The sequence below is a fragment of the Myotis myotis genome, unplaced genomic scaffold (assembly GCF_014108235.1).
Source record: "Myotis myotis isolate mMyoMyo1 unplaced genomic scaffold, mMyoMyo1.p scaffold_m19_p_16, whole genome shotgun sequence".
NCBI lineage: Eukaryota > Metazoa > Chordata > Mammalia > Chiroptera > Vespertilionidae > Myotis > Myotis myotis.
The window spans coordinates 45,376,701-45,389,064 of NW_023416320.1; the positions used below are offsets into that span (position 1 = coordinate 45,376,701).

General features: G+C 39.1%; 1 pseudogene; it reads left to right on the forward strand.

Annotated features, from left to right (window-relative positions):
• The first annotated feature begins 3,228 nt into the window (after positions 1-3,228).
• LOC118671006 lies at positions 3,229-3,603 on the forward strand (annotated as a pseudogene).
• The last annotated feature ends 8,761 nt before the right edge of the window (positions 3,604-12,364 follow it).

Genomic DNA, 12,364 nt, shown 5'->3' on the forward strand with positions numbered 1-12,364 from the left:
ACTTGTTGATCTGAAACTCCCAAATCTACTACTAAAGGCGGCCTTATTTTTTAAAGTGAAGCCTTACAGAAGATCGTATGCAAAGCCAGAGTGGGAAATGGGAGAACTTTCCCTCTGTGCTGTTGTTCCTGGCATCAGAGGGGCTTTTTTATAAGTCACCCTTTGTATTGCACTTGTCCATTGTCCAGCGTTTTGCTGGTAAAAATGGAAACATTGAAATGAACCATGTTTTAATCTAAATAAGAAATGACTGGGCTATCTATGACTTGCTTAGGTTGATATATAAACAAACAATGATAAACTATGTTTTAATATGTGCATGATGATGTAAACAGTTCAAACAAAAGACTCTGAAACAGACATTTAAAAACTTGAAATCTGGAACAAGAAGAAACACTTCAGAATTGATCAACATAAAAGGCTCTACAACACTTAGCTACATTTTCTTTAAAGGCAAGGTTCTCTGACCACTAAGAGGGACAATATTTAAGTTCATGCATTGAATTTGGAATTACAGGATCCCCCAATGACTTAATGCAACATGGGCTTATCACTGAACCACTTTTCTGATTAGCCATTGATTAATTCAAGTACACCTTAAGTTGAATCACTCTACTGAGATTTACTGGTGTCTTCTAATGTCCCAAGTACCTGCTAGTCCCATTACACTTCTTAATCCTAGCAACACTCACATTCCCAGCCACAACAGCCACTTTCTCAAATGCATCATTGCCATCTTCAGAAAACCAATCAGTTAATACATAGTGATTATAAAATGCTGCTTAGTCAGTAATTTAGTCTTTCTCCTCTACATCATTGATAGCAATTGTCTTGTTAACCATGTTCTCTAAAATCAGTATTCATCATACTTTGTTTCATAGATCCTTGGTCTGAACTGAATAATTCTGCTTCAGGGGAATCCAAAAAGATATATAAATTATGACGTTTCACTGACACAGAGTCAAATGACACAATTTCTAACATGCTGGATACTTTGGGGAAAGGCAGAAACAACATCAGCCTGTGTACCTTGACCTATTTCTTGAACAGTCATGTGTATGCAATCACAGCTTTAATAAGAGACTCTTAGATTTGCCAAAGGAAAAACTTGACCTAAATCAGAAACTGATTTCACCAAGGATGAATTAAGAAGAAGAAAAATATATTTGATTCTCCTAAAGCTCTCTCAATAAAATAAAGTCAAATGTGTAAAATTGATAATTTACTAAAATAATCACTTGGTTCTACCTCTTCAAGTGTAGCTAAACTACGTATGGAAACAGAAGATAACTTCTATTCATTAAAAAAGTATGCAATGTAAAAGAGAAAGTGAAGGTCTAGCTAAACTGAGGTGGACTTGCCACCGAGGCCTAAAAAGCAGATGACAATTTCTGGGTTCTCTGTTCTGTTCCATTGATCTATATGCCTGTTCTTGTACCAGTAACTGGCTGTTTTGATTACAATGGTTTTGTAATAAATTTGATTTCCAGTGTTGTGATCCCTCCTTCTTTGTTCTTTTTCAAGATTGCTGAGGCTATTCAAGGTCTTTTTTGCTTCCATATACATTTCTGGAGTATTTGTTCTAGATCTGTGAAATATACTGCTGGTATTTTAATAAGGAATGCATTGAAGCTATAGATTTCTTTGGGTAGTATGGACGTTTTAATGGTGTTAATTCTTCCAATCCATGAACACGATACGTTCTTCCTTTTGTTTGTTTGTTTTTCTCTATTTCTATTTTCAATGTCCTGTAGTTTTCTGAGTACAGGTCTTTTACCTCCTTGGTTAGGTTTATTCCGAGGTATCTTATTTTTTTGTTGCAATGATTAATGGGAATTTTTTTTTTTTTAGTTTCTCTTTCTGAGAGTTCACTATTGGTGTATACAAATGCCATCAATTTTTGGATGTTAATTTTGTGTCCTGCTACTTATACTAATTGAAATAAATCAGTCAGAGAAAGGTAAGTATCACATGATCTCACTTATATGTGGAGTCTAATGAACACAATACATAGATGAACAAAATAGATCCAGAGATATGGAAGCATGGAATAGACTGATTAATCTCAGCAAGGGGAGGTCCATGCATTGCCCATGGACACACACAATGGGGAGGTGAAGTCCTGCGGTGGGGAGAGAACTGGGTGGAAGGGAACAGTGGGGGGAAAAGTTGAAAAGGGGCAACATCTGTAATACTTTAAATAATAAAAATAATCTACAAGAACCCTTTCTGGCCACTTAGCAGCCACAGCAGAGTTCTTGGGAGGTTTAGCCATGTTTTCTTACCAGCTTCCTGGGAAACGTACATTTAGAACATGGTCTGTGACATGGGTCCTTTACTGAATCTATTACATAGTTCATAGGCAAAGTACTTGTATAAGGAAGTTAGATTCAAAGTGAATAAAGCTAGTAATGGGATTGGTTTTATAAAAACATCAAATGTTTATCATGAAACCTTGATAATAATGCATAATGAGTGGGGAGAGTGATTTGAACCTTCTGCACCACACTGATATTTACTGATCAGGGCATGGCACAGTGTACAGAAGCTGTCAAATTTCAGAATGACCTGCAAATCATTTCTTTTGCTAAAAGAAAAGCATTCTTGATTTGTTGATTTTTTCTGTGATATGTAGCCCTTATCTGATAAATATCTATGCCACTGCCAGCAACAGTGGGTGAGCAAAAAGAAGAAAAAAAATCAACAACTCACTGACGATAAACACTCTTAGGAAATTTAGAACAGAAGACAACTTCTTAATCTGACATAGGACATCTATAAAAAAATCTACAGCCAACATCATATTTAGTAGTGAAATTTTGGGCCCATTCTCTCCAACATAGGAAGACTGGATTTCTACTTTTGGCACTTCTCTTCTACATTACACTGAAAGGAGTAAAAAATAGAAATCCTTGGTTCATGGCCTGTGTTAGAATGTGTTTCGCCAGTAAAGAAAGAAAAAGAAAAATGGTATACACATTGGAAAAGAAGTCAAACTTCCTTTATTTGTAGCCAATATAATCATCAATGTGAAAAACTTTAAGTAATCTACAAACAAAATGATAAAAATAATATATGGGTTTAGACAGTTTCAGGATACTATATCAATATACAAATATCAATTATATTTTATGTACTATCAAAAAACAATTGTAATACTAAACATTGCATTCATATTAGCATTGACAATACCTATGAATACATATAACAAAGATGCTCTGGCTCTTTGCTGAGGTTACACTGAGCTGCGAGCGGCTTCAGGGGCGTCTTTAGGAATCAGCAACATGGCAGAAGACATCAAGACAAAAACCAAGAACTACCGGACTTCTCCTTTTGACAGCGGCTTCCCAACCAGAACCAGACCAGGAACTGTTCACAGAACTACCTGGATTTCCACTGCTGTGAGAAGGCAATGACTGCTAAAGGGGGTGATTGCCTCTGTGTGTGAATGGTACCGGCGTGTGTACAATCCCTGTGCCCATATCCTGGTTTTCGGCCTGGGTTGACCACAGGGCAGAAGGCACATTTCCTGGGAAGATCTGAACTGAGTGCACCCCACCTGTCCTCTGTCCTCCATCCTTCTCCTAGGGAGGTGAAGGGGGTCCTGGGTACATCCCCCCTAGAATCCTGAATCATGGCTTAAAAATACTTGTTGGGAAAATGTAAAAAAAAAAAAGCTTTGAAGTATACACTTAAAACCTTGTCAATGCTGAGAGAAACTAATGAAAAATTAAATAAATGGAGAGATATATTATGTCCATGAATAAAAAAATTAATATTGTTAAGATGTAAATGCTACCCAAATTGCTATATAAGTATGATACAATCCCAATTAAAAATCTCAGCAAAATTTATTGGGGAAGTTGGCAAACTGATTTAAAATTCATATGAAATGAAAAGGATGTTAATTAATCAAAAATATTTTGAAAAAGAACATTATTAAAGAACTTACACTACCCATTTTGAAAATTATAAAACTACAGAAAACAACAGAATGTGATATTGGCATAAGGATAGACATAGTGATCAATGAAATAGCATAGAGAGTCCAAAAATAAACCAACATTTATGTAATCATTTACCAAAAATGCCAAAGTAATGCAGTGGAAAATTGATAGTTTTTTATATAAATTGAATAACTATCCTATATAATAAAGAAATGATATGCAAATTAACCCTCACACTCTCACAAAATGGCTGCCTACAGTCAGGCAGGCAGGGAGGTTAGTAAGGGATGACTAAATGACTGAACAGCAGGCTGTGTGGGGTGACCAGGCCGGCAGGGGGGTTAGTGAGGGACGACCAAACAACTGAACAGCAGGCTGCGTGGGATGACCAGGCCAGCAAGGGGGACAGTTAGGGGTGACCAGGTTAGCAGGGGGGGCAGTTGGGGGCAACCAGGCTGGCGGGGGGGCAGTTAGGGGTGACCAGGCTGGCACGCAGAGGCAGTGAGGGGTGATCAGGCTGGCGGGGGGGGCAGTTAGGGGAAACCAGGTAGGCAGGCAGGTGAGTGATTAGGAGCCAGCAATCCAGAATTGTGAGAGGGATTACCGGCAGCCAGACATCCCCCAAGGGGTCCTGGATTAGAGAGGCTGGGCTGAGGGGACCCTCACCCCCAGTGCACAAATTTCGTGCACTGGACCTCTAGTATGAAAAATAATGTACATCAACCTTTACCTCACACATATACAGAAATTAACTGAAGGGACCAGAAATATAAATGTAAGAGATAAAAACCATAAACCATGTAAAAAATACAGAAAAAATTTTTTTATGGCTTTGGGTTAGGCAAGTAAAGTTTTTTAGATTGGACACAAAAAGCATAAACTGTAAAGATATGACAAATTAAACTTTATCAAAACTCAAAACTCTTCTCAAAAGCCACAAGTAAGAAAATAAAATAAGTTACAGCCTAGTATCTGATAGAAGTATTCCATCCATAATATATAAATATTTACAACCCAATATTGAAGTCATACAATCCACTAGTCAATAGGGAAATGCAAGTTAAAATCACAAAGAGTTACCACTATACACCTGCACAGAATGACAAAAATTAAGAACACTGGCACTATTAAGTGCTGGTGAGGAGTAGAAGCAAATGGGACTCTTCTACATTGCTTGTTTGAATACAGAATGGTATGTCCACCATAAAAAACAGTTTAATAGTCCCTCATAGTTAAACCTATATTTATCATTTGACCCCAAAATCCTGTTCCTAAGTATTTACCCAAGAGAAGTAAGTACATATGATCTCACCGACTTGCACTTGAATGTCCATGGCAGCTTTATTAGTAATAGTCAAAAATTAAAAATAGTGCACATGTGCACCAATTGGTGAATAAATGTGATACATACATCTATACAATGGAACACTGCTCAGCAATAAAATAAATGATGCATACAAAAGCATGAACATGTCTCCAAAGAAGTTATGCTAAGTAAAAGAAGCCAGGTACAAAACTACTTGATGATATTTATATGACACTAGAAAAAAACAAAGAAACAACATGTACATCAGTGTTGCTAGGGTGGTAGGGGAGGGGTTCTCTGCCAAGGGGTAGGAGTAGATGCTATGTCGTGATGGAACATTCTATAGCATGGTTATTGTGAATGGTCACATGAATGTTTCATTTCAAAACTCATCAAATTATAGACTAAAGTCTGTGATCTTTATTTTATGTAAATTATCTCAATAAAATTTTTCAATATTTTTTGAGATTTGGATTTTATTATTACAATACCTGTTGAAGTTCAAAAAAATGGAAATGGTGTATTCATTGCCTAATGCTCTGTTACAAAATACCACAAATTTAGCGGCTTAAAACAATAGCACAAAGTTCTGCCAGGCTCTACTGGGTTCTCTGTTCAGAGCCTAATGGGCAGAAATGAAAATGCCAGCCATCTGGAGGCTCTGGGAGAAGATCTCCCAGACTCATTCAGGTTGTTGGCAGTATGAATTCCTTTATGGTTGTAGGACTGATGTTCTCATTTCCCTGATATGTAGCCCCCTCCATCTTCAAGCCAGCAATCGCATGTGCAGTCCTTCTTGTGCTGTGAATATCTTGCCTTCCCCTTCTACCTTTCCCTCATGTGATTACATTGAACCTAGCTGGATAATCCAATATAATCTCCTTATTTTAAGGTACACTGTTATTAGTAACCTTGATGACATCTACAATGCCTCTTTTGCATCTAAGGTAACAAATACACAGTCCTGGGGATTGGGGCATGAATCTTCTTGGGGAACATAATGTTGCTTCCACAGGTAGCCTACCACCACTGGCAATGATAACATCTAACAAGGCACTGAGTGCAGCTTACTGTTTGCCAGATAGTGACCTAAATGCTTCAGTTATTGCTGAAGTTTATCTTACCAGCTGCTGTTAGAGGTGAGCATTATCTCTTTGGTCATCGTTCAACGTGGAAAATGAACATGGAAAGGTTTGTAAGTTGCCAGTATCACTTGGCTGGTTAATGATGGGGCAGATATTATATTCATATCTATCTGCTTGCAAAGCACTAAACTGATGGTGGTTGTATTTTGGGTACTATGTTATTCTTGTCAGATTATCTTAATCAAAAGTAACAATGGCCTCTCACCAGTACCTCTTTCAAGATTACTTGAATTTTTCTCTCATAATACATTGCACAGCTTGCAGTTACCTGCTTTTTAAATTATTTAATCAGCATCTGTCTTTTCACTAAGTTATAAGTGTCCTGAGAGGGATCATGTATGTCTACTCAGTATTGTATGTCAATGTCCCAGCTGACACTTAGATTACAGTAAGGGCTCAACATGTACTTGTTGACTGACTGAATGAATGAATGAGCAAGTCAATAGCATATACTAGTAAGTACACATCCCGCTTCTGTTATCCTCTCCAAAGGCTGATCATTCCTTCCTGCCTTTAAAACAATGAGGCATAACATTGGGAATATGATGCAAACTAAAAGAATGTACTTGTGTCCCAGGCCTGCTGCCCCACAGATTAACTGTGACATTCTATCAATGCACCTCTGGAAAGGACTGCTGGAACCTGTCACCTCTCTGTTCTTCTCACTTCTGCAGAGAGCCCATTGTTTTATAATAATTCAGGTCCTATTTTATCTCATCATCGTATTTGAATAAGTGAACAAACTGAGCCCTCCCCACTCTAGATTTTTGGAAGCATTGCCTGGACTAGCATGTCCCAGGGACTGAATTCCTGTAGGGTCCCACAGAGTTCAAAATACAGTCTTACTGGACTAGCATATACACCACTCATCACATGGCCAGGGGTGGTTAGAGCCCAGCAAGCAGGAGTGGAACATAACCCATGAGTATCTAATGTGACTCACTTGCCATAGACCCAGCATCCAGAATATTGGTTAAATAAAGGAACTAATGCCATCAGTGTACCACATGGAAACGGATCCCATGACTTTCCTGGAATTTGTCATCTTAAAAGTCCTCCTCCCTGAAACAGAATAAAAGCATATCTGCAAATATAAAGATAACAATGTTGACCATATCCTTTCTACAACTTATACTGTGAAATCATCTTTTTTGATTTGCCTGTGTCTCTATACTTCAAAGAGAATGTCTCTGAAACCTCCTATACTAGTATGTAACCCCATGTTAACAATTACACTTGAGCAGGAAAGATTTTCTTTAAACATGATTACGTTTCTCAAGTGCTAGACAACGTGTTCTCTGAGTGGTCTGGTTGGCAATATTAATTTTAATGAAAGGCCAGAGAACACATCACCAGGGTTTTCTCGGTCAGTCATCCCCAAGCAGTGAGAACAGAGCAGCACCCTCTCCAGGTGTGGACTGTTTGGGGACAGCCATTTACTATTTCCCCACCAATATGGGAGACACTTGAAAGAAAAAATATCCCAAACTTCTCTCGATAGCATACCAAAAATCTAGACCAAAAATCTAGAATGGGAATCATAGAAATTTGAGTGACTGAAGAACAATAAAGCCACTTTGAATTTGCAGATGAAATCTTGGCTTTGCTTTTAATCATTTGAAATATTGAGCAATATGAAAAGATATCATGACACATTAGGTTGATATGAGATTGCAGGTTTTTGTAGGTCAAAAATGGTCAACTGCTTGACATTATCATAAATTTCAACCTAGTAAAGAGACCATGAGAGTAGATGGATCTCATGTCAACTTTACTTTCGTTTTCAAGAATCACAAAGCTGGAAGGACTTAAAGAAAATAAGTCCAATTTTCTCATTTTAAAGACTGTCTTAGTAGGATTAGGTATAATTTAAAGTAACTGAAAACCCTCCAATATCAATAGGATGACTGAGATAGAAGCCTATTTCACATCCCCATCCAGGAGTGCCTGGATCTATAAGGGAAACAGCACCTTTTAGTTCTGCCCCTTCACTCTGAATGGGTTCCTGGCCTCCATGAACCTCATGGTCTATCTAAGATGTCTGCTGGAGCTCCAGCCATTAAATAGACAGGAGCATGTGAGAGGAGAGGCTTATAAGCCAGGCAGAGGCCAGGCCCTGGGGAACTGTGGAAACCACGCCAAGAGGCTTGGATATATCTTGCAGGCACCCAGAAGGCATTTCAATATTAAGCAGTAGGAAGACATGACTGACTGGCTTTGTGTTTTAGCTAAATCACTTTGGAAATCCTTTGGATGGCTTAAAGAAGCATCAGGTAGGAGACAGTGGGCTATTGCGGGAGGTAGGCAAGGGCAAAAAGGATGGATAAAACAGGAGGTGCAGCAGTGGAGGTAGTGAGCATGCCTGCACTTCCTGAGAGGATAGCTGAGAAGACAAGACATAACTAATATGATACTGCAAAAGAATTTTGACTTCCTCCTGGCTGGGAGTGTGTAGGTATGGACTATCATAAAAGAAGCAGTATTTTTAGGGGAGAAACAGGTTTCAGAGAAGAACAATGTAGAGGTGCCCTGTGCAAAGATGGATCGTGTAAGGTAAATGTTCACAATGGAAAAGAAATGTGTTGGGTATAGTTGAAAGGGGTTAGACAGATCTAGGCTAAAAAATAAAGTCTCCTAAAGGGGTAAGATCATTGGAGAAAAGTAATTATGGGAGCTTCCTGTTCTCTGGGTGATCAAGAATAATGGAAGCAAGGAATGTGGTTACAAGGGCCGGGTCTCAAGTATTTGGATGGTACATGCGCTTTTCTGGTCGGCATTGTTTCAGAGGTCTCGGCAGTGCCAGGCATGGTGTGAGAGGATAAGCCTGGTCTGGTTTTGTGTAGGAGGTATGTGACAGCTGCCATGAGTAGTGTCAGAATGCCACCAGGAGCTCCAGGCTCCCTGGAAAGAGGCAGGCCCTTCCTGGCCCTGTGGTGGTTATGTGGATAGGGCAGTTGGGTGCCCATGACCCAGCACTCCGTGGGAAGGAGCCCAGAGGGTGCTGTGGGATTTCTTGGTCATCCCCTTAAGGCCGGGAGGAGCAGCTTCCTTACTCAGCCCGTTGACATAACTGGCATCACATTAATTACTTCTCGCATGCCACATCTTAATTTACAACTTCATAAATTACATGTAGGATATAAGAATCCTTCCCTGGCCAGTTTGGCTTAGTAGTTACAGCGTCAGTCCATGGACCAAAAGATCTAGGGTTCGATTCCAGGTCAAGGGCATGTACCTTGGTTTCAGGTTTGATCCCCAGCCCCATGTGGCAATTGCTGGAGGCAACCAATGTGTGTCTCTCCTTCCTCTATCCCTTCCACTCCATCTGAAAATCAATGGAAAAAATATCCTCTGGTGAGGTTTAAAAAAACACACCACAAAAAAAGATATAAGAATCCTATCCTTAGTAAGCCTTAGGCACTTACCTTACTTCTTGATTATGACTTTAAAAAACTTATGTAGAAATGTATTAACACCAGTGAATATTGACAGTATATTTTGAGACAAGCTCTTCTTTAGTACTTACCCCTTTACAGGCCTGGTATGTATTCACAGGGCTCTCCATGAAGGGGTGCTATGCGGCGGGCGGGGGTCGGGGGTGTGGTGGTGAGGGAGGATCATCTCTGCTCAGGTGATTTCTCCCATCACTCTCCCTTAATACAGACAATAGAAAGTGGAATGTGTTATCAAGCTTCAGAGGTATAGAAGGATAGGTCCGTGGTTGGCAAACTGTGGCTCTCGAGCCACATGCAGCTCTTTGGCCCCTTGAGTGTGGCTCTTCCTAAGCCTTAGGAGTACCCTAATTAAGTTAATAACAATGTACCTACCCTATATAGTTTAAGTTTAAAAAATTTGGCTCTCAAAAGAAATTTCAATCATTGTACTGTTGATATTTGGCTCTGTTGACTAATCAGTTTGCCGACCACTGGGATAGGTGATAGATAAGAGATACAAATAGACATAAACACAGGAAAACAGAATGTGAGTGAGAGTGAGAGCACAAAAGAAGACGGGGGGGGGGGGGTCATGTAGTTGACAATCCAGGGGGGAGGAGAGATTAGAGAAAGAAAGCTGTCAGTCACTGTGACAAGCAGTGGAAAGAAACTGGTCCAGAGGCAGAGAAAAGACCACAGGGTATGGAGGGATTCACTTTATATGGGGAGTCAAAAACTCACGTTTCCTCTGGGGATGGGAGAAGAATATGCAGAAAGCCTGGGGTGAGACAGCTGGGTGGTTGGAGGTACTGAAAGCAGACTGTCATTTCAGCAGAGCAGCCAAAAGGAAAAGTGGTAAGAGAGCAGGGGAGATTCAACCACCCAAATAATTGCCTAAAATCACCTCATAACTTCTCATCACTATCTCTACAAAATAAAACTGGTTAAATGAAATTGAAATTGCATAGATAGATAGCTAACCTTTATATTTTTCTTTTATTGAAGTAATTTCATAATAGGTTAGTAATATACTTGGAAATCAGTTCTATGATGTCATTTCCTAAACAGTTTCCAAATGCCTTTATCATAAAGGGTTCACATTAAATAAAACACTTTCATCAATTCAAGGTCCAAATTATTTATCATGGCAGAACTCCAACTAATTGTGAGTCCAAGGGGAGATTGTTTTGCACACAGAATTAGAAATATTTATAGCATTAATAGTCACTTTTATGTACTTTTCATTTACAAAAGTAACCATCTCAAAGTCGCTTGAATTTTGGAAAGTTCTATGATCATTTCATGCACAGTAAAATTTGTGTACAGTACAAATTAAACACAGTTTTTTATTATTCCATTATCAATTGATTTGATATGAGGTAACTGTTCTGGCTTAATTGCCTTACGCTGAAAAAGCCCTGAGGGGAAAGCAATCCTATATCTAATCAACACGAGAATAGAAATTTCAATTTGCCTTGAAATGTGATTAGTTGAGTCTCTCAGGCCTACCTCTTGTCTCTAAACTCTGCAAATACTAAGTGCAAAAACTTCACAAAAAATGTGAAGAAAGTTCTAAAGTTTGAGAATATGTTGACAAAACTGCCTGTAAACAATACCTTGTTTTCCCTGAGGGTTTTCAAGACCTCATAGGAAGTATAATTCTGTAGGCCACTCTCTCAGAGAAGTGAGTTTTATAGAACAATGCGCTTGGAAATTTTCTGCTAAAAGAATAGCATGGATGAAAGAATATGGGAAGGAGGAAGAATGTAAAGAGGACACCTCAAAAGTTTTATTAGCAGGTTAAGTAATTCTGCTTGGTAGAACAGATTTGTTTCTTTTTTAAAATACATTTTTATTGATTTAGAGACAGAGGAAGGCAGAGGGAGAGAAACATTAAAGTGGATGTGAGAGAGAAACATCAATCAGTTGCCTCCCATACACACCCCGATACATGTGTTGGAACCCATAACGTGGGTTTGTGGAATTGAACCTGACTGGGAATTGAACTGGCAGCCCTTTGGTGCATGGACAGTGCTCAGCCAACTGAGCTACAGCAGCCAGGGTATTTTTGATCCTTAATTTCAACTTTCCGTGGTTTTGTCCTTACTTCATTTTTTCCACTTCAAGGGAACATGGTCGATGGGTCCTAGGCCTGAAGCTTGTGAATTAAGAACTGTTTAATTCACCCATCGGTGTTCCCCAACAAGCACTGAGTGTATCTTCAGTTATACCTGAAGAGGCCCATCATTGTGACCCCACCAGAGGAGTCCTACTCCCCAAGATGTGCCAATAGAGGTCCCTTCAGAAAACCTAGTAGAAGGAAGGTTCTTAATAGACCCACAAGCAGAAACAGACCTACAGTTTCTTTTATTGTAACTATCGACAACCATTCTTTTGGCTCCATGTCTTTTGAAATGAGCACTACAATAACCTCTATGAATTAAATATTTCCTACAATTTTATAATCTAACAAAAGCCACTATGGTTTCACAGGTGAGTGTAATTAGAATATGTCCAGTTCTCCCCAGTTGT